Source organism: Leptidea sinapis, chromosome 27, assembly GCF_905404315.1.
Source record: "Leptidea sinapis chromosome 27, ilLepSina1.1, whole genome shotgun sequence".
Taxonomy (NCBI): Eukaryota; Metazoa; Arthropoda; class Insecta; order Lepidoptera; family Pieridae; genus Leptidea; species Leptidea sinapis.
Window position 1 is genome coordinate 11563510 of NC_066291.1, and position 27997 is coordinate 11591506.

The 27997-nt window shown below is 36.9% G+C and overlaps 1 protein-coding gene across 2 annotated transcripts in view; it reads right to left on the bottom strand.

Annotated features, from left to right (window-relative positions):
• The window catches only part of LOC126972623 (zinc finger protein Xfin-like), a 52569-nt gene extending 25327 nt beyond the window's left edge, over positions 1 to 27242 (bottom strand). Inside the window, exon 1 of one of the 2 annotated variants that reach the window (XM_050819470.1) lies at positions 27151 to 27242. The gene's annotated coding sequence lies outside the window, so the exon portion shown is untranslated. The remainder of the gene's footprint in view (positions 1 to 27150) is intronic. The other variant, XM_050819469.1, reaches the window with a different exon arrangement.
• Between the last annotated feature and the right edge of the window lie 755 nt (positions 27243 to 27997).

Below are 27997 nucleotides of genomic sequence, written 5' to 3' on the forward strand. Positions count from 1 at the left end.
TTATTCCTTTCCTATCGTAGGCTTCACGGAAACCACGCTATTCAGTTTATACAGTGGCGGACATATAATTAATATCGGCAATTGAACATCAAATTGGAATTTTGTATTCAATAAGCGTTTTAAAAATGAGCAAAAATAAAAGTTGGGACGCTTCAACTAGACAAATAATTGTTAATTTGCATTTCGATCAAAAGTGGACGTACATGAGAATATCTGACTATATGAAATGTTCTGTAAGGGAAGTGTGTAATACTATTGACCATTACAGAAGACACGGAACTATTGACAACGTTCTTAGAATGACTCGACCGAGAAAACATCGCACAGAAAAGAAAGGTATGCTAATCGTACGTGTTGTTAAATAAGACCCATTTATAGGCTCCAACCAGATTAAAAATGAGGGCTATTTGCCTGATGACCCTAGAAACGTCTCGTTAAAACTGGTACGCCGAAGATTAGTAAAAGCTAAATTGTTTAGGAGAGTTTCTCGAAAGGTTCCGCTTCTTACCAAGCAACACCGAAAGAAGCGTTTATTGTTAGGGAAAAAATGTTTATTGGACAGTACTAGAATAGAATAAAGGTTTATACTCAGATGATACAAATAATTAAACATGGTAAATTCAGACGGAGAGCGCTATGTTAGACGTCTAATAAACCATGCTTTCAATTATAAATACACAAGGTCCATAGTTAAAAGCACGGTGGTTGCAATATCAAAGTGTGGGGATATATTATTCCGGCTGTGGAGTTGGACCTGTTCGAAAGATTGAACGTACAATTGATCAATTTCAATACCAATCATGGTAATTATTCTCAACACACGGCCAACAGCGTCAAATGTCTTATTAGTGAACCCCGTATTTCCCTCCTAGACTTGCCTGCATATAATCTGGGTTTAAACCGTTTCATGTAAAAATCTGTGGAATGTCATTGAAAAAAAGTCTCAGACAAACGCAACTCCAGTCAAAAATAACTCTACGAAGCAATCCCAATCGAAAAATTTATGACATTGCTTGAATGAATTCCTCGTCATTGCAGAGCTGTCGTTGACAAGAATGCTATGCAATTGAACATTAAATTATAACTTTTATAAGCCTGTGAACAGTTTTACGTAAACAATCTATTACTGATTATTATTATAAATTACATATATTTTTACTGTATTTGTCTGTTTTTTCTAATAAGTTGTCCATTAATTACTCTTTGATACCTTTATAGACATTTAGTTGTTTGTATGTTTGTTGTTTTTCTAATAAATGATAAGTCATTGAACATATTTTATGCTAATTGTTGTTTCATTTTCATTTCCAAATAAAAAGTGTTACTGCAAAGTATCTTTTATACTGTTTAAGATAGTGTTTCTAATTATATGTCCACCACTGTATATAAAACAATCATAATATATCTCTCATCGTAAAGGCAGCCTTCGTAGGAAACAAACCTTTTTTTTTTCGGGTTTCAAAAAATAGTGATTATCGCTATATATTATAGCGATAATCACTATTTTATTTAAATATTAGTATAGATTATGTAGATAAAAGTGTTCTGGCGAACCCTTAGAGTAGTTAACGAACTTTAACAATTTGTAAAACGTTTGATGTACGATTCGATTCGCTCGAAATTTTTCCTCTGTCAGTTATCAGGTTTACACAATTCGTAAATTACATTTTAGTTACATTAAAAGCATTACTTTCGAGATTACTTTATGTATATTTCAAACCTACCTAGGTACACGTACGTGGCGATGTGACGGTGAAGTCTGCCGTTACATGAATCAATGCCACGTGGATTATAATGTTGAATATTATATCATACAGTATTGCTTTGTTCATACAGCCCGCACCCCCGGCCTCCATGCGTGCATGGTTGGGTCGACCTCCTTCATTTAAGTCACGCAGTGAGTCGCGCGGGGCGACGCAATTTGACAGCATGCCATTATATTAAAAAGTTCTAGTGATGTTATTTAGAAAATTTATACAAACGTCAGTTGTCACAAATCAGTGTAGGTCACTGAAGTGTATAAATACCACTGGACAGGCTAATCCATATGTTTGACAGCTAATTTTATGAGCCTATTTGAAGCGCCTCTCGCGAGCGTTCAGAGAACTAATTTTGACGTATGATACAAATGGCTGCAAAGGAACGTACAATACTCTGAAGTATTTTTGTATTCTGAATTAATTTCGTTCGTTTTACGTGTTATTTATACTTCTAGAATCTACGTAATAAAGAACACAATTTTTTTTTGTAAAAGGTCGCGCCATCTATGTTGTCCACTAGGATGTCATCATTATTTTTAGTACTGCAGACTCGTAGTCGTAGCGGTAAATTCAATAAGAAACAATTTTTTTTTTATATTAATCAGTGTCATTTCCATGACCAACATGAATAAAGTGTTTTTGAATTTGAATTTATTGTCCCTGTAACTCTAATTTTGATTGACATGTCGTAAACAATCAACCACGCTGGGAATTAGCTCATTATCTTATATCTTTAAACGAGCAATTCTTGTATATATATATATATAATCTGAATCTCGGAAACGGCTCCAACGATTTTCATAAAATTAAGTATGCAGGGGATTTCGGGGGTGATAAATCGATCTAACTAGGTTTCAATTTAAAAAAAATGGTTTTATCCATGTTTGAATGAGAAACAGCTACAATAACATTAGAATACAAAGGTAAATTTCGCCACTATATACAAGACTATTATAGCTCAGATGGGACATTGGGTGATCCGGAAAGCAGAAGACCCCGGTTCGAATCCAGATATCCTTTTAGTTTTTTTTATTCAAGTTTTATACAATCTTAAAAATCCGAGCATGGCTCGGTCGTCCAGATATTACTTTTAATATTAAACAACTAGCTAACGCACACATTGACGGATGTCAGGATCAGTCAGTCAGGATGATCGGGCTGTCAGGTCGTATACGCGCTAGTATATTCTAAGTCTGTGGAACCAAGGAACGTGTTTATTTCACAATTCCGTAGAGCAGGCTCGGCGTGGTCTTCAGGAACATTGTGTCATCTATCTTGATTTTATAATTTTACCAACCATTTAAATAAAGTTAGCGACAAAATTGAATTGTTAGATATTCTTTACGTCATGGAGCGACGTCATTTGACGGCAAATGACATGCAAGGAGCTGTAGGGATGTTGCAAGCGGGAAGTAATCAATCTCAGGTATCTCGGCATTTTGGCATTCATAGAAGTGTTATTTGTCGTCTTTGGCAGCGCTACAATAATACAAGGGAACCCGCTGAACAGCATTCATGCCGTAAAAGGAGTACAACCACTCGGCAAGACCGGTACATACAACTGATTTCAAGACGCCAGCCGATGTTAACCGCTCAAGAGATAAGTTTGAGGCTACAAAATTTAAGTGGTGTTGATGTAAGTCCCCAAACTGTGCGAAATCGACTGCATGAGTACAGCCTACGAGCTCGACGCCCAATTAGGTGCCCACCGATACGTCACGGGAATCGCGCTCGTCGAAATGAATGGTGTAGAGAACGCAGAACATGGACCCAGGAACAATGGGATAAAATTATGTTTTTCGATGAGTCGCGATTCGGTTTTAGGCCTGATACAAGAAGGGTGCGAGTGTATCGTCGGTCCAGAAATACTGAAAGGCTCAGGTGCATTCAGGAAGTTCATCCATACAGCGGCTCAACATTTATAGTTTGGGCGGGTATTATGAAGAACAGGCGCACTGAGCTCGTTTTTGTAAATGGAAACATTAACGCTGAAAATTACGTTGAGGATATTCTCAGACCTTATGTCCATCCATTTGCATCCTTTGGCTCCTGGCTTTGGATTTTACGTTAATGCATGACAATCCGCGTTCACATACAACTCGGCGAACCAGTCAATACTTGACAACGGAGAACGTCCGGTAAGGGCAATAGCCCTGGCCTGCACAATCGCCAGACCTCAACCCCATCGAGCACGCATGGGACCATGCTCCAGAGACGTGTTTTGAAGGACTTGGACGGAGTGACAACAACCCAACAGTTGAAGGATTTGCTACAATTCCATTGGGAGCGAATACCGCAAGATGACATAAACAGTCTCATTAATTCAATGAATAATCGTTGCCGGCAAGTTCTGAATAGCAGAGGAGGCCATACTTTGTATTAAATTATCCTACTCTTTCACAATAAATTCATTTTATTTAGAAATTTCATTTTGTTAAGAAAATGTTTAGTTACTTATGTACCTTAGTTGCTGCAGTATATTCTAATATTGTTAATTTCTATTATTAAAAGAACTTATAAAGACAACAGCTGTTATTTTTACATAATAGGACACAAAAAATATTATTTTAAAAATAAAATTCAACGTTATAATGTAAAAAACCATACTAAAATTTAAATTAGTACATGTTTCTTAGACTTTTTTGATGTGTGTAGTGTATTTAAATGTCATGGTGTCGAATTTGCGTGACGGTGTGCGTATGCATCGTTATAATTCACTCTGATAATTTTTCTCTAGCGCGAAAAGAACTATTACTTCAAAAATCTGCGATATAATATTATAATGCTTATCTATAATATACAAAGATGAACAGTGAATCGCGTGGAACAGCTAGTTCTTATATAGCACATCATTCTGTTAGCAAATGGCAAGACGTGCCGCCATGTTAGCAGTAAGCACGACCGAGCGACCTCTTTCATTGAGTGACGCAGTGGGGCCGCCGGCTGGGACGACTGCGGTGTTCGACAACACATCCTGCTTGTAAAAGTGAACGCAACTCGATGTTATTGAGCGAATTTATAGAATAATGCTAGTTGTCACGTAGTCAATTTGGGCTTTTGCCAGTCGATGTCCGACATTGAGAGAAGATCGGTCGCAGAATAACTTCTTTAACATTTTTGTAATGTTCGTGCCGTTCCTATTCGTAGCGCCGATGTAAATGCTTTCACAACACGATACCAGAAAATGTACAAATGTGTTACGAAATTCAAAAGAATTTATTAAAGTTATGTGATAAGCCACAGATTGGGTATGGAGCGACCGACATTAGGCTATATAATAATAAAATTTTACTTTAGAAACACCTAAAAATAAAAGACTTCAAATGCAGTTTTGAGGCTTAATGTAAATTTTGCATCGGATACAACGATTCCGTTGACTGAGTTTTTGGACATCAAATTTTATTTGATACTTTCGTTACCACATCTTGTATCCTTATGGAAAATGTAAGCTCTGAGTCTGAGTAAATTTATGTGATATATATGTAAAATGTAAAATAAATATCAAGCATTGCATCACAATGATCATTACTAAAACCTAAAATTATCCTCTTCCCAAAATTTTACATTTTTATTAATTATGAAAATAAGAATTATCTTGAAGCAGAAATTTTTGAAGATTTCACTTCCACCACGTGTGAATTAAAGACATAGGGTTGGATGAGGACAGAGGCCCGCAGGATCGATCCTTGTGGAAACCTTTGGAGAGGTCTTCCGGCTGAAAGGATAATGATATCGGGCTGTCAGGTCAAGTGTAAGTCTATGGCCTTACTAACAATTTTGACGCACTATTATAGCGGAGAACTTGTAGGTACTATTATTGTTTTCCGGTAATTTAAGTGTCTCGGTAGTAACAGCCATGAGACGTTCTATCATAAGTCTTATAAGGGTTGCAGTATCACCATCAAAGTACAACGCAGCACGCAACGACATTTTGTGCTCAATGACATCTTATGACTCAAACCACATGACATCACAATTATGCACAGATGATGCCATTGAAAATTTGTTAGTTCAGTCTTTCCCATAAAAACAGTGTTTTAAGTCTATAAGACAGAAGTGAAAACTTCAGTCGACTTTGATTATCTGTCGGCTTATTATTAATAATTTTATGGACAGTATCACGAAACTGATTCTTTTCACAAACATCAGATAAAGATATCAGTAAAGGTGGTACGTGGGAGCACTAATAGTTTCTTCTCTGAGGCTTTACAGAATGCCTTATACAAGTCTGTCGCTGATAACGTTATCTCGGTTGTGTTGCGGCGACGCGGACGCGGCGATGGCAATTCCACGCGGGGCATCGCATAAACAACAAGAAATACAGGTCACGTGACATCTAAATGTTCTGTCTACCCACATTGTAGGCTTTTATTACTACAAAGAAGCAAACGAGATCCTATTGCTGCAATTTCTGTCAGGCTGGCAAACAATCGTTCACGCAGTGACTTGGGGACTGTAATATGTATGAATGCATTGACGTACAATAAGTAACTAGCCTCCCAATCGCCTATTTAAAGGTCGTCAAAAATTTCCGAGCGGCGTTGTTTATTCGTATATCTGAATTGATACAGATAACATCAAAACATTCAGTCAAATTAACACCGTGGCAGTAATGTTCAAAGTCTATTGTATACTCTGATTGGAAGTGGTAGGACTACGTCCCGCGCTAGACCGACGCGAACACGAGGCAACGACATTTAGTTTTAGCAATTGAAATGTAATTATTTAGCAAAATGATTAAAAACGTTACTTACACAGTTTTGTTAATTTAAAGGTGTACTTACCTGAAATATGACACTCAATCCTTTTTTAGTTTGGTTATACTGTTCTTTGGATAGATCTTCACTGAACACTTTGGCATTGCGCGGCGTCAAATTCAAAGCGCGTTCGAAACACGACCGAACGAAAACTCTGCCTTATAGACACTTAGGCAGAGTTTTGCTTCACACAATTTTAGGGCGTAATTGTGAACCTAGTTGTTTATCGTATGTCAATGATAGAATGTAATTTTGTTGGTGGCAATTATTTTAATTATTAGCTCTCATTTTTTTTTCAGAAAAGTTTTTCAAGAGATGGGAACAGCTGTATCAAAATTATTCCTTCCTAAGAAGTCTACTTCTTAGGAAGGTCATTGGCGCCGCCGATCAATACTCGACGCCGCTAACCAGCTAGAAAAATTGTTAAAGCATTGAGATTCGATTTGCCAAAACTAGCAGTGCTAGCTGATCAAGATCAAGTAAATGCTGGACAAGTGCTCGACAATAATGAAAACATGGAACCAGATATGGAAGGAATTGAAACTGAAAATGAGATTGAGACTATGGCTGAATACAGTAAAGGAACGTGTCAATTAAAAATGTTACACCGACACGATGGAACAGTACATTGATATTGCTTGTAAGTTTTTACATAAGTATAATCAAGTGCCTATCAACCAGTTGCTTGAAATGTCTCGCAACAAAAATTTAAAAGTCACCGAAAACGTAGAACTGTTAATGAAGCATCTCATTTAATTTTTAGCTAAGATCAAAGAGTGTGTTACAATTATGAGTACGCAAAAATCTTGCACGATTAATGTGGCACTCGTATACAAGATGGAGTTGGTAGAAATCATAAATTCTCTGGACAATAACATTAACAAACCCCTTGAAATATTTAGATTAAAAAAAATATGACCAAGAAGTTAGACCATCGGTTGACAACCAATGATTTATCAGCAGCTGCGACATTACTCTACTGCAGATTTCAAGCTATTGACGAAGTCGACAAATATTTAATACTACATGGACTGGATAGGTTATCAATTCTGGCAAGTTTTACGCGTCGTGTTGTAAACAAAGACGATGTATGTAATAATATACAAACATCTCTCAACATGGTGGCAAACTCTGCTCGTCTACTTAAACAATTTATCGTCTTCTCGACTCTTATAGCTTTCCTTAAAATACGGATTTGGTAGTGGAACAGATAAACATTCATTTGAATGTGAAGAAAAAGCGATGATTCCATCGAAAAGAGTGTTGGAAATACTTTGATAGGTGCGATCCATGGGACTATTCTACGAGCGATATAAAACTACAATAAAAGAAAAATCCGCAAGCGTCTTACTCTTATTTCTCTACCTTAGCTGAAAGTCTATAAAAGCAGCGAAAGAATCGAATATTCTATTTGTTTTAGTAGATTTTTATAATATTAATGACAAAAGCATTTCTAATTCGTGGAAATGTTAAACGTCCATGTTTTACTGAGGTATTCTAGCCGCCATTTTTCACGACGGTATTTACGCCGCCGCCGATCAATTATTACCAACACGCCGTCGCCGAAGATTTCGGCATCGACGCACATGACTAAAGAAGATGGTTAAGTGAAAAAATTTTTGGGGTTTTCAATCCTGAGCGGTACTGCATTATAATGCGCAGGGCAAATTAATTACCATCAGCTGAACGTCCTGCTCGTCTCATCCCTAATTTTCATTAAAAAGAACCTATGAGAAATAATATATAGAGACTAGATTTTTTTTTATTGTAAGCAGAACAATAATTTTGAATACAGAAGCTTTTTAGTTTCATATACTTTTTTATTCTTTTACAAAGTTATTGCGATGACGGATAGGATTTCTAGCTATACACGAGGCATACCTAATACACATGCCTAACCACATTAACTGCGGTATTATATTTGTGCTTCTGATATGGGAGACGCCGATTCCATCGTGGAAAGCAGGAAGGTAGAACCTCCCTGCCTCATCCCTCGCCCGACAGTAACACGAAAGGTCGTCTCATGCCAGCTCACTATCTGTATTAAACACTCATGCGGGAATAACACTGATTATAAGAATACCCTTTTGGAGAAACTGGGTCAGTGATAATTAGAGCAATAGTTAGTGGGTTCGATTTGCTCTGATCACAAAATGCATCGTTTAAAAGCGTCGCACTATGTAAAATAATAATCTTGAGTTGATGAATCAATTGAACTGATGAATGATGGATTTTATCATTAGCCTATAATTTTATTTATGTGATTATGTATTTAGTAAACAGTGCTATAAATCTTCCTCATAATAAAAAAAATATTAATACTTAAGCATTTTTTTCCATTTCATTTAAGCCTTTTTTTATACATTAATATGGCACGGTCTTTTTCATTCAAGTCCTTGTTTTTTAATAATCTGAAACCGGCCCGGCGGCGTTGAAATACAACCTTCCTCATAAACGCTACACAATTTCCATTTTCTCAATAAAAAAACTATCATGATATCAAAGTCACCCGTACGTTTCGTGACTAGAGCACTTTTTCAGTGAGACTGCGGTTGAAATGAGTCAAGCTAGTATTTGTCATAGTTGTGATTATGAAGTTTAGCGCCATTTGTTGTCTCGGAGGTGGAAAAATTTAATGTAAAAAAACACAGTTAAATTACACGCGTTTTAATCCTTCAAATAGTGTTTTTATCACTAGCGTTATTCAAAGAAAATACTATGTGCAAAAAAGATATTATATAATTAAATAATAAAAAAAGAAAACAGTTTAAAGATAAAGTTTTTTCACTGTCAATCATTTAGAAATGTTACTTATTGTCAAAACACTTCCCAACTAGGACGAGTTCGACTCACGCCTAACGACGAGAGACGTAATATTCATAGAATAAGAAGTAAACACATGTCGTAGCTCAAACTGACAAACTGACGAGACGATGTTTCCTTCATTGAAAATGTTAAGAAGGTATGGAAATATTTGAGAACCAATTATCAATAATGTATATCAAAAAAACCATTTGACTTAGGAAAGTCGCAAAATTACAATACTTTGGGTTATACAACACATTACAATATAATTCTGTTTAAATCATTGACTTACAATATAGTAGCGTATAGATCAACAAAGCGCGCAACAGGGAAGATCATTTCTAACAGAGATTCAGCAAGATAGAAAGAGAAAGCTAGCTATTGTTACTTCAACCAATTTTGATTTTCAAGTCATAGACAGACTGCACAGCCACTAGCTAACGCACACACAAAATAAGTCACGGTAATTGGGGCGGCCAAGGTCCTCTATACGCTTGTATATAATAACCCCCTTATTCATAATAGTCTGCTAACTTAAAGCATTGCTAATTCGCACTCTATCTTATTCTATTGACCTAAGTCAGAATGAGAAAAAACACTCCTTAGCGGCTGTTTAAAGTTAGCGGACCATTATGAATAAGGGGGTAAGTTTATGGTTTAAATAGTACTAGACGTGCGCCCTAACTTCTTTCAGACTGAATTCGATAGTAAAAATTATTATTAAATTAAAATTCTAGGTAAAATTATTCATCTCCTTAAATGCGGCATAGTATTGCAAAATAATACTGGGTCTCTATCTTGGATATCTAGTTATATATTTTTTATTACTGCATTTTACGTAGAGGTCTCTGTTTTATTATAAATTCAAGCCCATGTTACTCAGTGGTAACATGCCATTCTATTGGTGAAAGAATGTTTATATGGGCCACGTAGTTTATTACTTTTATCATCGTATTAAAGTACAGAATCTAACAAAATATAATATTCAAATATATCTTCTGTGGAAGATTACGTTTTTTTTTAATTTATTTAATGGCACGGGATACAAGTCCGTAGGCGATAAGTGTACACGGGACGGTATTAGGCGACATTATCTTCCATAAATACTGTTTGGTCTTATATTCCATGAAAATGAAAATAATTTTCAGTATACTGGTAACAGACTGCTGCTCTCTGTAGCATGATGGCAATGATATGTGCTGATCGAAAATATAAAGTGTCTGATACTCAGTCAACAAACAAATATTGTAGTATATAAATTTAATCCTCGTCGCTCTTTATAAAATTCAGATTATTATTCATTTTAAAAATCAAATTTCATTTAATAGGTAAGTATCCATTTTATAAAATCGTCGGAAATATCCGAAAATGCACAGAAAATGACCGAGAGTCACGTAGCGACCTTAAACACAGACGAGTAAAAGAAGAAGGTGTAAATACATAGCCCCACGCACACACTTACACTAATACAAGCCGATCGCAATAAAATATTTAAAAAATGTAAAAATTATATATATAAAAGTATTTGTGGCCATATATGATTGTTTAAGGGGGAAAAAATTGTATCCCCCGTAACCGCACACACTAGCATAAAGGTGCTTTACTTGTTAATATCAGGGCGCGGCGTCCTTCTCATTTTACTCGTCCGTGACCTTAAATAATAACTTTATAAGAAAAATCTCCTCCCTCCTGGTATCAGAATGTGGCTAACGTTATGTAAGGATCTACCATTTGATCCAATCATAAGAATGTGACGTGTCCTACAATAGGCTTCTCTATTCGAGAGAATTATTTCTCTATTCGAGGGTGAGATCCATTGGTGAGGCTTGACATCCCTCAACCCGTAAATAAATCCTGTCTTTGATAAGTGTTACAAAATAACCTCTGAATAAACTTTTCCTTTTTGTAAATCACCCTACACACTTTTTTCGAATAAAATTTCGTTAAATTCTGTAAAAAAATTACAGTGAAGATTGAAAAAAGAAATATAAAATAGTTAAACTTTACGTTTAGTATTTTCTTTGATTAACGCGAGTGTTACAGTCCCCCTGAAAATGAGATCTGGAAAGGTCTAGAAACGTCGGGTTAACTTAAATAAAAATAATAATGTTACTTTTATGCAAAAATCTAATGTTAGAACACAGCTACACGCGTTTTAATCATTTCAAAATGTGTTTTATTTAAAGAAGACTACGTTTTTCGGAATTTCGAAGGGACGGGAAGAAGAAAAATTTTAGTGAAGTGTTAGCTAAGCTGGGGTAAATAGTTGTTTAAATCCTTTTTATGCGTGTGTGTGGGCTAAAAGGCACAATTGTAGCCCCGGATACTGCCCCTTTCAGAATCTATCGTATCCTTTGCCCATCCATATCTCAACATCTCCAGACAGGTTTAATGAAGCAAATAATGTTCTTAGAGAATAATGCTTTCCAATGGGAGTTCCTACATGGCTGGCAGTTAATGCTAGATGCATATGAATGTAGAGCACACTGCATTATCTTGAGATGTGAAAAGGTATCTTAACGTTTCCGCAAATTAATGGAAACCCAGGGGACTTCGTTTAGTCATAGAGTCCAGTAATTGTTCTGGTTAGCATCTTAATATTTGGTCTCTGTTTAAAGAGCACAAATTCTTAGTGTTTTTCCCAGTGCTGTTTGCTCTGGATCTTCTTCCAGATTTTTTTAGTAGAGCTCTACTCCACACGTAATGGGTATGGTCTATATTTCTATCACTTTTCCTAACAAATGAGTTAGCTGCTACATTGTCGTTAACTCCACAGTGTCCTGGAGTGATCTTTCCATGACCCTATTGGAAAAATGTTAAAAAATATCTAGGTAAGCAAGTAAATTTTTGAATTTTTTTTAATTCATTGGCAATAATATCTATATATTGGTCTTTTAAATGATACATGTTGACATATATATGCATTCAGTAAATAATTTAATTATGTTACAAAATATTAGCATTACGTAAAGGGAACCGAAATATTAGCATTACGTATTAATATAATCTGTATTAAAAATTAATATCGGTTGTATTCGGAAAACAGAGAACGGCGAAGAAGTTAAAACCAAAGTTCGAATAAAGTAAGTACTCAATGAATAATAATTAGAACAAAATAAATAGGCTTATATCCAAAGTATTTTTTGAAAGGAATACAACCTACTAAACGTTATTTACTGATGTAATATCCTCTTCAATGTTCAAGATAATTCAGTGCCAATTTTCCCGAGCTTTATTTCAGCAAAAATACCTATCTTACATAACTTTAACATGGGCAAACTTAGAGCAATAAAGAGTACCGAAGATGACATTGACGAACCACAGTTCATACAATACATTCACAATCCGTGAGCTAAATAATACTATTATAAATAAGTCACGGACTAGTAAAAAAAGAAGGACTACGCGCCGTGATATTAGCAAGTGAAACGCCTTTATGCTAGCGTGTGTGCGGTTACGGGGGATACCAGTTACACAATTTTTTCTCCCTTAAATAATCAAATATCCACAAATACTTTTATATTATTGTTTTTCCAACGCACGACGGCATTTTTAAAATATTTTCTGTCACAGACGATGGCAAATCTCATAATGGCGGCCGATCGGCTTGTATAAGTGTAAGTGAATGCGTGGGGCTATGTATTTACACGTTTAACGGCTTGTTTTGGTGCCTCACTGTTATGTAAGGTGACACGGAGTCCTTATTTTTGTTCTCGTCCGTGTAAATAAGTATATTTTTTTTTATTGTCATCTGACAATAATCTGTCGATATTAATAATATCAATTTGGTTAATTTTTACTTCGAACACTGAAAATTCACAAACTGACAATGAAACGCATTACCCGGTTACATTATCTCTGGTCCTGGCGTTGATGACGTCACAACGCAAAACAAGTATAAACGATTTATTTTGTCAGTATTATAAATTGATGTAAAGGTTCTGTTGTGATGCTGATAATTCTATTTTTATAATAACAAATACTTTTATAAGAACTATTAACAACAAAAGTCGCAACGTAACAATGAAAACTTCAAAAACAAAGCAACGATAGAACGGAAATATCACGACAAGTATCTAACGGTAATGAAACTGCAAGCCGTACTGACACAACAGGACGAGCGCGAGGGGGTGAAAGGGGAACGGGAGGGGGCTGCACGTTCCAGCGAGGTCCAGATATGTGGCCCTGTAGTACATAATATAATAAACATTTCACAAACTATACGATACTGTTTGACAATTCAAAACGATATAAGAGTGTTTATCAATTGAATGGTATAGAATATAGATATAAACAGAAAGGACAAATACAATATGAAACCATGCAATTTGTTGACATCGCTAACTTGAACACGTATCCGATTACATAATTTGATGCGAATAATGTATGATCTACGCCGAACAATTGTTTATCTTTTATGTAAATATAGCTACTTCACTTTGTTCCAATGGTGATAACTGCTTTTTGATTGATTCCTTGCTCTTCGGTGACGCGTTGCACACATTACTTTTGAATCATACATGTATAATGCATATGATGATGTTTTCTGGAAGTTCTTATCTTTCTACTTATACATCGTATTTAATTTATTACGAACTTGGGTGTAGCGACCATTTTGATATAGGTAGCGATGTTAAATCTAAAGCAGAGATCTGTGTGTACCCTTAGCATAATCCTCGATTTAGTTTTTATAGTTGTTTGAATACTGAAATAATGCTGAGCTTAAGCTAAGAGAGCCGAATTCAAAAGACAAGTTCGTGTTTTATCACACTCAGCTAAGTTTTACTTAAGTAAAGTCTGAGCAAAGTCAAGTTTAAAGCAAAATTAAGTTAAATTAATCAAATTTATTATAAAATCATATGGCTATAGATAGCGACTTCGTATGTAACGTCGACTTCGGGTATAGCCGCAGATTTTAATTAATCATTTGTAACAAATTCCTCTAAATTCCGTTGTGGAATAAACTACTAATTACAAATGTACATAAGTTTTATTTTGGGTGCCTGTATTATTCATCGAGTATTGCCAGGTGGTGAAAATGTGAAACTTGATTTCCAATGAGTGGGCCAAAGCACTATTCATAATTGTGAGTGAGACGAGTCCCTCCTCCCACTATCCTCAGAAATGCCTAAATTATTTGAATGCAATTTACTGTTGTATTGTAATAAGCATAGACATTTAGAGTGTGTTTTAATAAACAATTTATTAATTTAAGTTTATTTACCTATTTAATTTGCATATTTCAATCCCAAAAGTGAGCGAATAAAATTATAAATAACAAATGGTTAAGGTATATTTGAAATAGCGCTATCTCAAATCAAATTCTAATATGCAACTATTAGTTCCTATAGATGGCGCCACATCTGTAGAGCTGAACAAAGATATCAAGATTCATTCATGAGTCACTCGGACGTTTGCTTAGAGGTTAAGGCGTTGGAGGCGTCATCGCCAGAGACGCGGTTTGGAATCCCGCATCATCCAGGTACAAATTATCTCAATTAATAAAATAATTTTGTAAGTAACGCAAGTAAGAGGATTAACTCGGAAGTAAGAATACGAGTGTTGAGTGACACTGAAAGTGTTGAGTGACACTGAAAGTGTTGAGTGACACTGAAAGTGTTGAGTGACACTGAAAGTTTTCAGAACTGGCCCCTTGTAAACAATATAACATATAGATAAACTTAAATTTTGGAAATGGAACTCTTTGCCTATAATATTTAGGACATCAATATTTTATTTGCTTATAACGAACTGAGGTTTTTCTTTTAATCGAGTACCTATATTGAAAAATGATTTAAATATTCTTCTTTTATTGTATTTTGGTTTGAGCTGATTGGTCTTGTTCAATGCTCTAAATAAATAAAACTCAAATTATATTATTTATGTATTTTGTTGATTTGTCACATGTTTAACCTTTTGGCGGCAAATTGAAAATTGTCTGCGTCACGTCACCATACTTATGTATTAATTTTTGTGCAATTTTATGACTTTCGATGTCATTTAAGTCAAAAAAAAGGTTTGATGTACTACGATTGGCCTTTAACGATGAAGCCACATCTCGTGTAAACGTGGTCGCACTAATCTCACCGATGAGCTGCGGCCTTCTACGGAGACGACCGAAGATAACATCAGTGTTGTGCGGCGTATAATAGGGACTGATAAAAGAGTGACCTGACAACAGATTTGGATAAGCATATGCATGGGTATGAGTGAAGTGCAGAAAATCCACCATGAACATTCAGCTGTCAGAAAGCTTGTATACCTCTCTTATCTATTCTCTCTTTGTAGACTCTCTTTTTTTCTTTATTATATTTAAAATGTTTATTATATTTTTTAGAATTAAATTAAATCTTTTAGTATCAAAAACTATTGTGCTTCTTACAGTAAAATATAAGTTTTAACGATGCATTTTAAATACCCCCTTTATACACCTATATTTTAATAAATTTTATACTTAACTCCAAAAAAAGATTTTTTATATTTAAATTATTTTTTAGAACCTTAATCTCTATTTCTTCAAATTCTCGATTAGGATGCTGAATTGGATTAGAAATTAATTTATTACCTCATAATTTGACCGAGTATCGAAATCGTAAGTACGGGCGGCGGCCACATCAACGGGGCTCATTCACCCATATTCAGTAGGGACTCACGAGCGAACAGTGAACAGTTTGTCGCACTCGTCGTCGAGTGGCGCACCAATACCAATACCGACTGGTATTGGAAAATGTTCGAAAGATAGATCCTTCTTCTCCACGACAACGTCTCGTCACCGTCAGGCGAACGATCGACCACTATGGCGACGACACACGTGGATATACTGGGTCACCCGCCGTATAGCCCCGACTTAGCACTTTCTCATTAGTTCCATCAGATTCAAAGATGTACTAACGTGGATGGACACTATTTTAAAAGATTTAATAAAAATAAGAACTTGCTATGTTATTTTGTGAAATCGCGTTTGTCATGTTCAATTAATAATAAAATGAAAAACTAACAGTCATACCCTTAATAAACTTCTAGTCTTCTACAACGGGATCCCAAAAAGGAGACATATACAAGTGGTGCTACAATCTAAACAATTCTTAAGTGACATTTCTGTAGTAAGGTTTACTATGGTATGAACGACATTATAAACAAACATCTTGGGAGTGGGGCGTTCGCAATCACGCTATTTCATGAACTTAATGCCTATATTAAGTAAAGCAACATTGTATCAATGAAAACCCGATAACGTCTCAGGTCTGAGACATTTTTTTTTTAAATCTGTGATAAATTCTGACTGTAAATAAGCGATATAAACATCCAACTATACATTGAATTTGAATCAAATTCTAAATCTAATCTAAAAATGAATTTGATCGAAATCATTAGCTGTTTCTGATATACACAAGAATTTATCATTTGATAGTATAAGATATATAGATATAGCTCAATATCTCTTGCAGCAATCTAGAGTTGACGCCGGAATTACTTGGCAAGAGCATCACAACGTGGCGACTGGCGTCCGGCGTGGTCTGTCAGCTGCAATGCAGCTGCTGTTGGTACTTTCTGGCAATGTGCGGTTTACTGAAGCATTCCACACAGGTGCCTCGTACAACGCTCAATAAACAGCTTTATTCCATCACATTACAGTCTTATTTTATATGGTACATAGAAGTAGTTGTATGTGAAGAGTTAGTCCAGTACAACATTGATTTTTGTCGCACTTGTGAAGTTTATATTTGAAGGATAGGGGTGTCGCTATTGCTACTGCGTCTAGGGGACGCTACATTATTGTCCTTTCTGTGCTCCGTGACCTATTAGGTTGTAACTGAACTATGCAGATTATTAGATGGGCCATCTGCCAGTTCAAAACGATCTATATCGCGCCCAGCCCCAAAGAACACAACAGGAGTCTCCAGTTTTTTCTGGACTTCGATGGGCTAGAAATGACAACATTGAAACACTTAAATGGTCAATGCTCGATGTATTAAATGTAAACAAGACAGATTGACAGAGAGACGCCAGTACCCTGTTTATCAGATACACGTTAGCTTAATTCAAATTGATAGGAATCATATTCCTATGTAGATCCTTTCGAACGGTGAAAATATTTAATTACTAATTTGTTAGAAAGTTTGCGCGTGTTTGTCAATATTTGTGTTTCTAGTTAATATTTACATTTGCACCGGTAGGTAGCGCTCTGACGACAGGTGCAACAGTTTGCAAGAACTATTGATGTATCGGTTTGGAGGGCCCTTTAGTTAGTCAAATTACTTTGCTAGGTTTTGAGACTTACAGCATCGTATATCACAGGATACTGTTCAAATTTGGGTTAACAGAATCCGGCATGGTGCTGAATTGTAATAAGCAAGGCTCTTAAAATCAGCTGAACATATAACTCGCCGTGTCATATGTAATTCAATTATAAAATAATAAGGTCCTTTAACATAGGAAATGTAATTAAAACAGTTTTTGCGAATAAGCTAAGAGTATGCTAAGGGCTTGCTCGAGGTAAGTGACACATGCAAATATCTTTATCGCACACAACTTCTGCCATCACGCCAACGCTAAAACATTAAAGAAATTACCTCCACGAAGCAACAACATGCGACAATTATCAACATGCCTACGTAGGTCGCTGTTGACTCTGTATTTACCAGACCTAAGTGCTAACCATTCACCGATTAGATATGAGATCGTTCACGTTTTAAAAAGAATCGCCGCAATGCTCAAGGCAAAGTTGTAGTTGTTGTTCGGTGTAGAAAAGTAACTGCGATTTTGTCAGCCACAGGAAAAAAGGCCTGTAGGCACGACCTTTGGGCGTCGTCGTTAAAAGCGCAGAAGTTAAATATAGGGTCTTTCTGGCGGAGGTGGCGGGAGAGGGGGGGTTTCTTTCGTTGATCGTGCTCAGCTTTCTTCAGCACGTTGATATCTTCATTATGAATGTTTATTGATTTCACTCACAAGTTTGTTTATACTGCTGTATGGTATTGGTTTGCATGTTCCAATTCAAATATTTAAATCAAAATACAAATATTTAATTTAAAACCTTCTTATCAAATTAAATGCAGTACCACACGACATAGCGGGCGCAGAAAACTCAACGGAATTTATTTTTGAACATTAATCATTTCAAAATAAATGTTCATTTCTTGAAACAGTCTGGCGGCGATCGAGCCCACCGCTAGGTGTGACATCAGCATATATATACTACATAAGGTTTTTTACATCTATAAATTTAATTTCGGATTTAAATATCACTTATTGAGAGTCAGAAACTCACTCAGGAACACATGCAGAAGAGAGATGCCCCAGGCGGGAACTTAGCGGGACTTTTCTCTTGGTATTGGCAAACGCGGCATTTGCGGGATCGACATTTACAATCTCGCGCGATCTCGGGGTATATCAAGCTGGATACCCCAATCTTAACCGCCGCCAACTAGGTTCTTTTACAAGACCAGAGGGATTACAATTGTCGTCGACTCTAGAGCATTATTGTAAATAAAACAAGTTTGTTCAATAATTTAGACGTATTAAAAGATGTAAGGTGATGCAACCAACGCACGATGAACAAAACACATACATAACGAACGTTGCAACCGTTTTTTAATCGCTAAAAAATTTAGCTTGACTTTTTTATCAATTATTAAAAACTTAAGGTGATGCAAAGAACGAATGTTAAAAAATACACTGACTTAACGAAATAATTTAAAAATCAGAAGCGAAATAACAGGTACCGTTCAGGGTGATTGCACGTATTTTGACAGCTCAATGTCATTCAATACCCGACACTGACGTATGGATCGCGATAGGGAAGTGAGTGAAGTATGGACCTACCCACACTTTGCGTGGAAGAACTTTCCGAACGACCGGTACTGTGATCCGCACAGTCTCAATGTTAACAAAGCGAGCCAGAGAGAGGAACATTTCCAACGCAGATACAGCAAGATAGAAAACGAAATCGAATTTATTGTTACCCTGACCGATTTTGATTCACAAGTCGTAAACAGTCAGCCACGTTTGGCATCACCTACTTAGTATTTTGAATATTAAATTAGCTAACACACACATTGACTAACCAAAATTGGTTTTACACTTACTTCATAAAAGCGCGAATTTCAAATTGGCAAAGCAAAGTTTTACTCAAGTATTTCTTAATAAAGCGTTATCTTTTACGATGGTAAGAAGTATGGAGGGTATACGACTCATCCGAAAAGGTCCAACTTGATTGTGTTTTAAAATTGCTAAAAGGAAAAACCAAACCTTTATAAGACCACTTTGTTGTCCATCCGTCCGTCTGTTTGTCTGTCAAGACCATTTATCTCGGGAACACGTGGAGGTATCGATTTGAAATTTAAACAATATACTGAAGTCTACAGTCTCTTGAAGTTGTAAAAAAATCAAACTTCTAAGATACCGGAAACAAAAAATACGGCCGGTAATGCCGCAAAAAAGCTATATTTCGACACTGTCACTCTTGATCACCTGATTTATTTATCAAAATTTGTAGGGCATTTTCCCTTAACCTATACATTTGTAATAATTGTAAAATTGTTATAGTAAGTAATTGTAATAGTAAAAATTATGAATTAAGATAACCGTGTTGTGTGGGGTATCGTATGAAAGGGCTTCATTGGCACGAGCTTAAACAGATATTTAATTATTTTTTGCACTAATAGTTTTTGATTTATGACGAAGAATGAAAAAAAGCTTTTCTCCTTTTTATAAGTATGTCATAGTCGAGAACGTATAACCAGAAGCGAGTACGACGATGATTCAGTATTCTTCTTAGCTCGGGTGCAATCGGCGTGCGGTGCGAGTGCGGGCGCCAAACAGGCACTCAGGGAAGAACTATCGAGCGAGGCGGTTGTGTCGTAAGCGCATGCCAGTAACACCACGTTCTTATTACGTATTTTTTATAGCTTTTAGCTAGTCTTTGTGAATTTAAACGTTTAATGCTGATTATTACACCGTGTGTTTGTAAGACTGTGTTCTACTTTCTGTCGTATCACACCTGTGACCAGCCTTGTACCGTCAAGTATATGCACCTAATAATGAGTATGGACTCGGGGGGCAGGTCCGCCTCGCACTTGTCCAGTTTTTTATTTATTTACTTAGATTTATATCATCAACATAATATTATTCAGAATCGGATGAAAGTATTAACGTATATATGTCTACTATTTGGTTGAGTGAGTAGTTGGTATATCGCGAAGTTTCTATTCTCACAGTTGCCAAAGATATGTATATTGATTTTGTGCAGAGTCCAACGTCTGCATCACCTCATTCGTATCCCGTAGGATCCAAGCCAAGCCCGTATTCTCAAGACAAAAAAATATTTAAGACATGTTAGAGTTATAATTATCAGTATACCAAATTTCTACTGCCTTTTGCTAGGTTGCACCAAAAAATTTTAGCAATAAAAAATATGTTAAAGTACCGGTTAAGCATACAATGAGTTGCACTGCCTATTTGACAATTTTTAGATGAAGTCATAACTTTAACTGTTAACCGCAACCGTCTAATCTTCGCCGATTAAATCTATTGTTAATGTTGACGAGAAGAGTAGGACGTTGAGCTGATAGTACTCCCTGCCCATTACGATGCAGTGCCGCTCAGCATTCTTGAAAAAATCTAAAAATTCTGAGCAGTACTACAATTGCGCTCGTCTCCTTGAGACATAAGATGTTAAGTCTCGTTTGCCCAGTAATTTCACTAGATACGGCGCCGTTCAGACTGAAACCCATTATTGATACATTACTGCTTCATGGCAGAAATAGGCGCCGTTGTAGTATCCATAATTTATTCGGCATCTTGTGCAAAGGAGCTTCCCACTGGTACAAGAGTTTTATTCACTTACACAGATACTGAAGCACTATTGACAAAAATATATTAATATTCATCAATAAATATTTACTGATTTGATCCAATACACACTGACTCACACACATATTATGTGAATGTATTTTCTTCATACCGAAAAGCATAAACACCCCAAAACAACATCAAAACAACAAAAACAAAATCAGAGGTTAATCTTGTTGTAGGGAGCCTCTAACCCATAATTAAAATGATTAAAACGAAGGTTAAGTATTGACGGGTGTCGTCATTTTAAAGACCACGTTTTTCTCCATCAACGGCGTCGTTCTGTCGGTTTTTCTCAGCTCACTTACCGGTGAACGATTAACGCAATCATAGTTGTCCTTGTTCAGAGTTTCGTCTTCCGCTTAGAAAAAATCCCAAGCGATATTCAGTAGTATGAATAGGAAGGTGAATCTACCTGTCTCTATCCATCTCTCTCTTTCGTCTCCCTTATTGAGGATCACGAAAGGGGATTCCGAATACTACGACACAAAAATTATATTTGCCGCATTTTGGCTATTCTAAAAGATAGCTATTAATTAATTGATTGGTGAAAAAAAATTTCGACTCCAGTACTTTTTAATTTAAAACAAATAGTCTCCTTAATAATCTTAGTTTCACTCTAAGTAGTGAGTTTTCACTGTAAGAACACTAAATATAAGGATTTTCTAGTTATGAATGCTCCATACGATGCATAATAATTTTAAGAGCGGCGTTATATATATTAGGTTTAAAAAAACTGTAGAGTCGATATCGCCATTGGATTTTTTTTTGCGTTTGTAAGTGAAAAGGATGTCCTTTATTAAAATCGGTGCACCAAGAAACAAGTTTTGTTTTCATTTTCTTTCACGGTTTACATTAAAAACAAGTGTTTTCTATTATAAATGCGTGTTACACATTTAAATAAAATACTCATTAAAGGATTACGTTATTGTTAGATTGGGTCTACTGGTTTTCATTTTGGCGCGAAGTTTGAGTTCCATCTGACATTTATTTTAAATAGAGGCCAAAACTCATTTATATCATATCTAGTGGGTATTGCGAATTATATAATGAAAAAAAAAACATCTAACTAAGATTTTATCTAACTTTTGCATTGGCAATGAAATATATATTGGATGGATAATAACGTGCTAATGGAGCTCAGGTATAAGCACATAATATGAAAGAACGAAAGAAGGAAAAATATTTATTTTTAAAGTGTGTACTATACATGTTAATGCATAAGTCTAAATTATTGTAAGAAAGAGACCTAAGAAATGTGGAATATTATTTATAATGTCCCTTTCAATGTTTGCTGGTTTGAGAACCAACGCTGGTCTTCCGTTGGCCATTTGTATTAACTCTAAAGGCGAAGAGCAGAGTTGAAGTTCCACTGGGAATTCATTACTACCGTGCCGTTTCTAGGTCAATTCACGTCATACACCACGAACGTAACATCTAACTCTAAGTCTAGCAAAATTTCTAGGATTCCTCTGCAAGATTCAGCGGCGAAATTTGGCTCATAGTAGATAATTTGCATTTTTTGCTGTACAATTAATACGAAAAGACTGCATAATAGGTACCTACATATTCAACAAAACCATTTAACTTTTAATTCTTGCAGTTTATGAGCTGAAAACTGACTACTTATGTTCTTAAAAGAATTTAGTTCAAATATTCTTATTAAAGTAACTAATTTTTGTTTGTCAAAATGAAAGTTTCGACACCTTGTTGATAAAATTTGTAATAGATAAGTAAATTCATCCCAAACTCAGTTGGGTTTCGGCTGTAAATATGGTTCTGAAGCTGCATTCCACGCTGCGCGTACTTTTTTGGAAGGTAACTCTGGTGATGTTTTACTAAAATTAGATATGAAGAATGCTTTTGAGTCTGTTGCTAGGGGAGATCTCCTGAGAGAAGTCATAAATTCAACCCCATCGATCTATTATTACGTGGTCGCTAACTGTGAGCCTGATGAGAAAGCTCATGGTCGCTCACAGAGCAATGGAGAGGGCTATGCTTGGAGTTTCCCTGCGAGATCGAATCAGAAATGAGGAGATCCGTAGGAGAACCAAAGTCATCTAGCCCAAATGATTTCGAAACTGAAGTGGCAGTGGGCAGGGCACATAGTTCGACGGATAAATGGCCTTTGGGGCATTAAAATCCGTGAATGGCGACTTGCCATACAAATGCAGATCTAGTTGACAAACTAACGTTAGGGTGTCGAATTTTGGTGTCAGTGTGCGCGCGCATAGTTCACTCTGATAATTTTACCCAAACGCGTCCAACAAGTTTTAATTCAAAAAGGAATAGTACATCTAGTTGTGATGGATGATTGAATTATTAACTGCAGTTCGTTTCAGCTCAAACACGTATTATTAACGATTATCTGTTGGACGTTGTTATCGACCCGGCGTTTGAACAGAGCGTGCATGCGAAGAATTAACAAGATAATTTAAAGGTGTGTCATGGTGAGAAGGGCGGCCATGATTGTAACATTGCTAATAACAAGAACTACTTCGTGCTGGGTTGATCATTGATGTGATATACTACCACTAAAGAGTCAAAAGTTAAGACGAGTTATTTCTTGCCGAAAGTACACTTAGTACAGAAAATAAACGACATTTTGAAACGTAAGTAATAATAGACCTTTGATAGACAATTGAGTTAAGGTTTTCAATCCAACTATAAATTCAGACAAGTTATCTTCCTGTTGGCGAAATATATAATTATGGCGAAACTGAACTGACAGTGAGCGGGACACAGTTCGATGGCTGTTGGAACAGTAAAGTCGTCGAATGACGACCACGTACCGGAAGACGTAGTGTTGGTGGGCCTGATACAATATGACCGATGATCTGGTTACGATCGGGAATAGGTTCGATGAGGTCAGCGTAGGACCGATCGTCATGGAGATCTTTGGGGAAGGTCTTTATCAGCAGTGGACGTCTTCCAGCTGATCTGATAGTGATGATCTTCCTATTTGTCTCAGTCTGGAATTTGATAGTCTATAATACGATTCTGTTGAGATTTAACATCTTGTCTCAAAGTGATGAGCGCAGTTGCGATGCTACTTAGAATTTTGGGTTCAATCAAAAATCAGCGAACCTGTCAATTAATTTATAGTGAATACGCATGAATAGGTCGGATGAAGTAAGGTGTCTCCGTCACCGATGGAGGTTGGAGGATCCTGTGATATAGAACTCTGTAACATGTTGTTTATTTACAGTTATATAATATATTATCTTTATAATCTATACTTATCTATCTTTATAATATATATATTTTATACCTATGTTTGTCGTTTTCTCTGTTGGTGGTTGGTAGTACATACATGAAGATGTATGTACTACGGGAAAACCGCATGTGACGAAAGTTAATAGCTTCAAAGTGTTGTTAGTTGTACAGATTGTTTTGATATTATTATTATTATAAATTTTCTGGACAGCTAAATGCTAACAGGGCAACGAACCAACTTTGACATTTATATGTGCGAATTGTAAGTTTTGGCTTCAGTGTCTGAATATTGGCGATGTGTTTCTTGTCATCAATGTTACGCCTAAAGTAGGCCAAACGAGCGCGGAGTTCACTTTATGGTAATTTCTGCCGCCCACAGCTCTTGCAACACCAGAGGAATTACAAGAGCGTTCTCGACCTTTGAGCAAAATGTACGCGTTTTCAAAGGTAACATATCGCATCGGCCTGGATGCGATGCTAAAGGAAATTCGTCCATATGCTTGGGGTAGAAGGAATATAGTTGTGTGAGATTGTAATTGTGGATACAAGCAATGTTATCAGATACTAAGCAATGGTGAAGCAGTGATGTAGTTCAATAATTTGATGGCAGGAATCAGGTCAATCATTCAGTACGATAAAAATGAATTGACCACCGCTAGGGGGCGCTGCGGTGTCTTCAGATCATTGATATTTTATTTATTTTGTATTTGTTGGATGTGATTACTAATTATGACAGTAATCACGACCATCATGTTCACGAAGCATTCTTACAATTCAAATCTCTAAAGGTTGATGCATCTAATATACGATAATTTATATAGTTTATTATTATTTATATTTTATGAAATATTTGATATTATTTAAACACGATTCATATATTGGATGGAGCACCTTACAAACTAATTATAAAATACTCTATTTCATTGAAAAGAGTGGCCGTGGAGTTTCTTGTTACTTCTTCTCACGAGCTCTACTTTTTCCGAATATATGGTAGCTTCAGTCATTTAAAAAATATTTATAGCGTCGATTCAAAAGCGCTTAGTTTAAGCTTAATTGAATAAAGTTTATTTGACTTTGACTTAAAATTATCAATAATATTAATAAGTTATTTTAAGTTTCTTATAATACCTAAGTTATTTTGGCAGCAACCACTATAACCCATCTAATAATATAGTTTAGGTTGGTATTTGTTGAAAACTGTTTTAATAGATTATCTAAACAACAATTACCTATTGAATTGATAATACGGTTGAGCCAGTTGAAGAGACAATTACTCAAATAACACGTTGGTCTTGCAAGCAGCGGGTTTCAGGTTCGGTTTCCATTGAGATTTAGAAACAATTATTTTTATTGATGATAAATCTATCTATCTATACTAATAAATGGAGAGCCGGTTAATTCCTTCGGTTATACTGCGAAAACTACTGAACCGATCGGAATAATACTTATTCCTTCGAAAGTCTTAACTCTACCCAGCAGTATTGTGCTAAAAAATTATGCGTTATCCTTAGATAAATGTTATTTTCATTTAAGATTGTATTGAAGATGTGTAAAAGCAAATAAAAACCGATAATGTGTGTACCTAGTTAAAAATAAAGAAAAAATAGTTTTCGTTCTCAGAAAGTAAATACTGAAACCGGTTAATTCAGTTTCCGACGGCTTCAACGTAAAAGCAGCAGATTTAGCAAATCCTCAGTGGAAGTCCCGGGTCGACCACTCCTGCGGGGAGTGCCTCCACCCTGCTTCAACCACCCACCCCCCGACTTTCACTCTTGTGCGTCGGGATCTCGACCCTACCTCGGCCATGACAGCTATAGACGTTACTACCCCGCATCCACTACGCAAAAACCTTCCTACTCGCCTCTACTTTAGGGACTACATTGGCGTGCACGGCGCACAACCAGGCCGTGAACATTTTCAACATCGTGTCTAAGCACCGTCACAGAACATACGCATTTTTCCGCCGTAACTCGACGATGTTAGGACGAGAATCGCTTGTACGTAGCAAGGCTAAGCACATTGTTGGCGAAGACAACACCGGACGAGTGCCGGATCCCTCGGCAACTCTACACCGCGGTCGTACGTTCGCTCCGCAAATAAGTGGAATATTTTGAAAGTGTTTTGTGATTAACTTTAGCTGCAGATCTAGACCGGTGTACCTTCCCACTTGGTGTTAAATCAAATGCAGACATCATAATATATACAAGTATTAACAATATAGTACACGAAAGTCACGATTAAACTCTAAGAATTATTCTTAACTACTGTCAATAACGGCTGAAAGCATTCAACATTTAAACAAGATAACGTCACGTCTTGTCCTGACCGGCGACCGCTAAATAACATCTCTTCGTGAGAGAAAACTGGTAAACAATTACCGAGTGTGTGTAAGATACACTCGTGTCCGTTTCATCATACCTACTAAATAGAACGACGCAAGAGCAAAGCAAAGGCAGATCCCGAGGTCGGTCGGCCGCATTCGCACCGTCATCGGACTTCGTGACGACCGTATGCCGCACGAGATAAGGCGCAAAATGCCGCGGCCCGCGCTGACCTCACCGCATCGCCGACAAATAATAAATATGTAACATTGATAAAGTCGCAGAACCGATGACCGGCGACTATTTAGGGACACGATGTCCGAAGATGTGGCCGCTCCCGTTGTCGGTCAAGACGGGCGGTGCCGAGTGGCGACAGAAGGTCGGCCGGCCCGGCCAGAGTACTAGGATAACATGAAGTGTGAAGGTCACGTGCGAACTTACCTGTGCGGAGGTGACGGCGGGCGGCGCTCGGTCGGCTCTCGGCAGTCGGGTGTCGGGCTGGAGGGCGCGCGGCGGACTGGCGCGGCGGCTCGGGCAGCAGTGAGCAGCGCCGCGGCAGCAGCTGCCCGTGCCCCGGCCCCCGCGGCCCGCGCCCCGCGCTCACCCCGCGCCCGCCGAAGAGTCATCAGTCGACACCACACCAGCGGCAATACTATAGGTACCTAGCGACTAGCGAGGCGCTGCGAGCCGGGTGCGGGCTGCGGACGACGCCCCGGCTCTCCCACACTACTTTTATATAACTCATCCAACACAGATAATAGATGCGTATTGATAACACTGCTTGCGGACTTATGCACGCCGGGCGATATTGCGTCAGCAATTATGTCGCACCTCACCAAGAATATTGGCTGGTAGGTCCCACTGCGGCTTACCTACATATACATACTCATCTACATACGTTAAGTTATGGTTGGGCTCACTTGGTGGGTGGAGATCACCGCAATACAACTAGTTGATAATATGATGAGTGGCGTTGTAGCCACTCATCATATTATCAACTCCTTACCCAGTTTTATCTTTACATCAAAGTATGTAGCAATTCAATTATTTTTATTGTATGAGATAGTGACAAAATGAGAAAGACATTCTTCTGGAGCTTTTTGATTGAAGTCAAAATTCTGAGCACTCGTGACTGACAGACAAGTCTCATTCTCCCAGTATACGCACATTACTACGGCGACTTAAAATCAGAACACAATAACTCTTGCATATTACTCCTTCACAGCACAAAAGCCGCCGTTGTCGAACCCACATATATCCTGTTGCAAAGAAGTCTCTTCAGAGAACC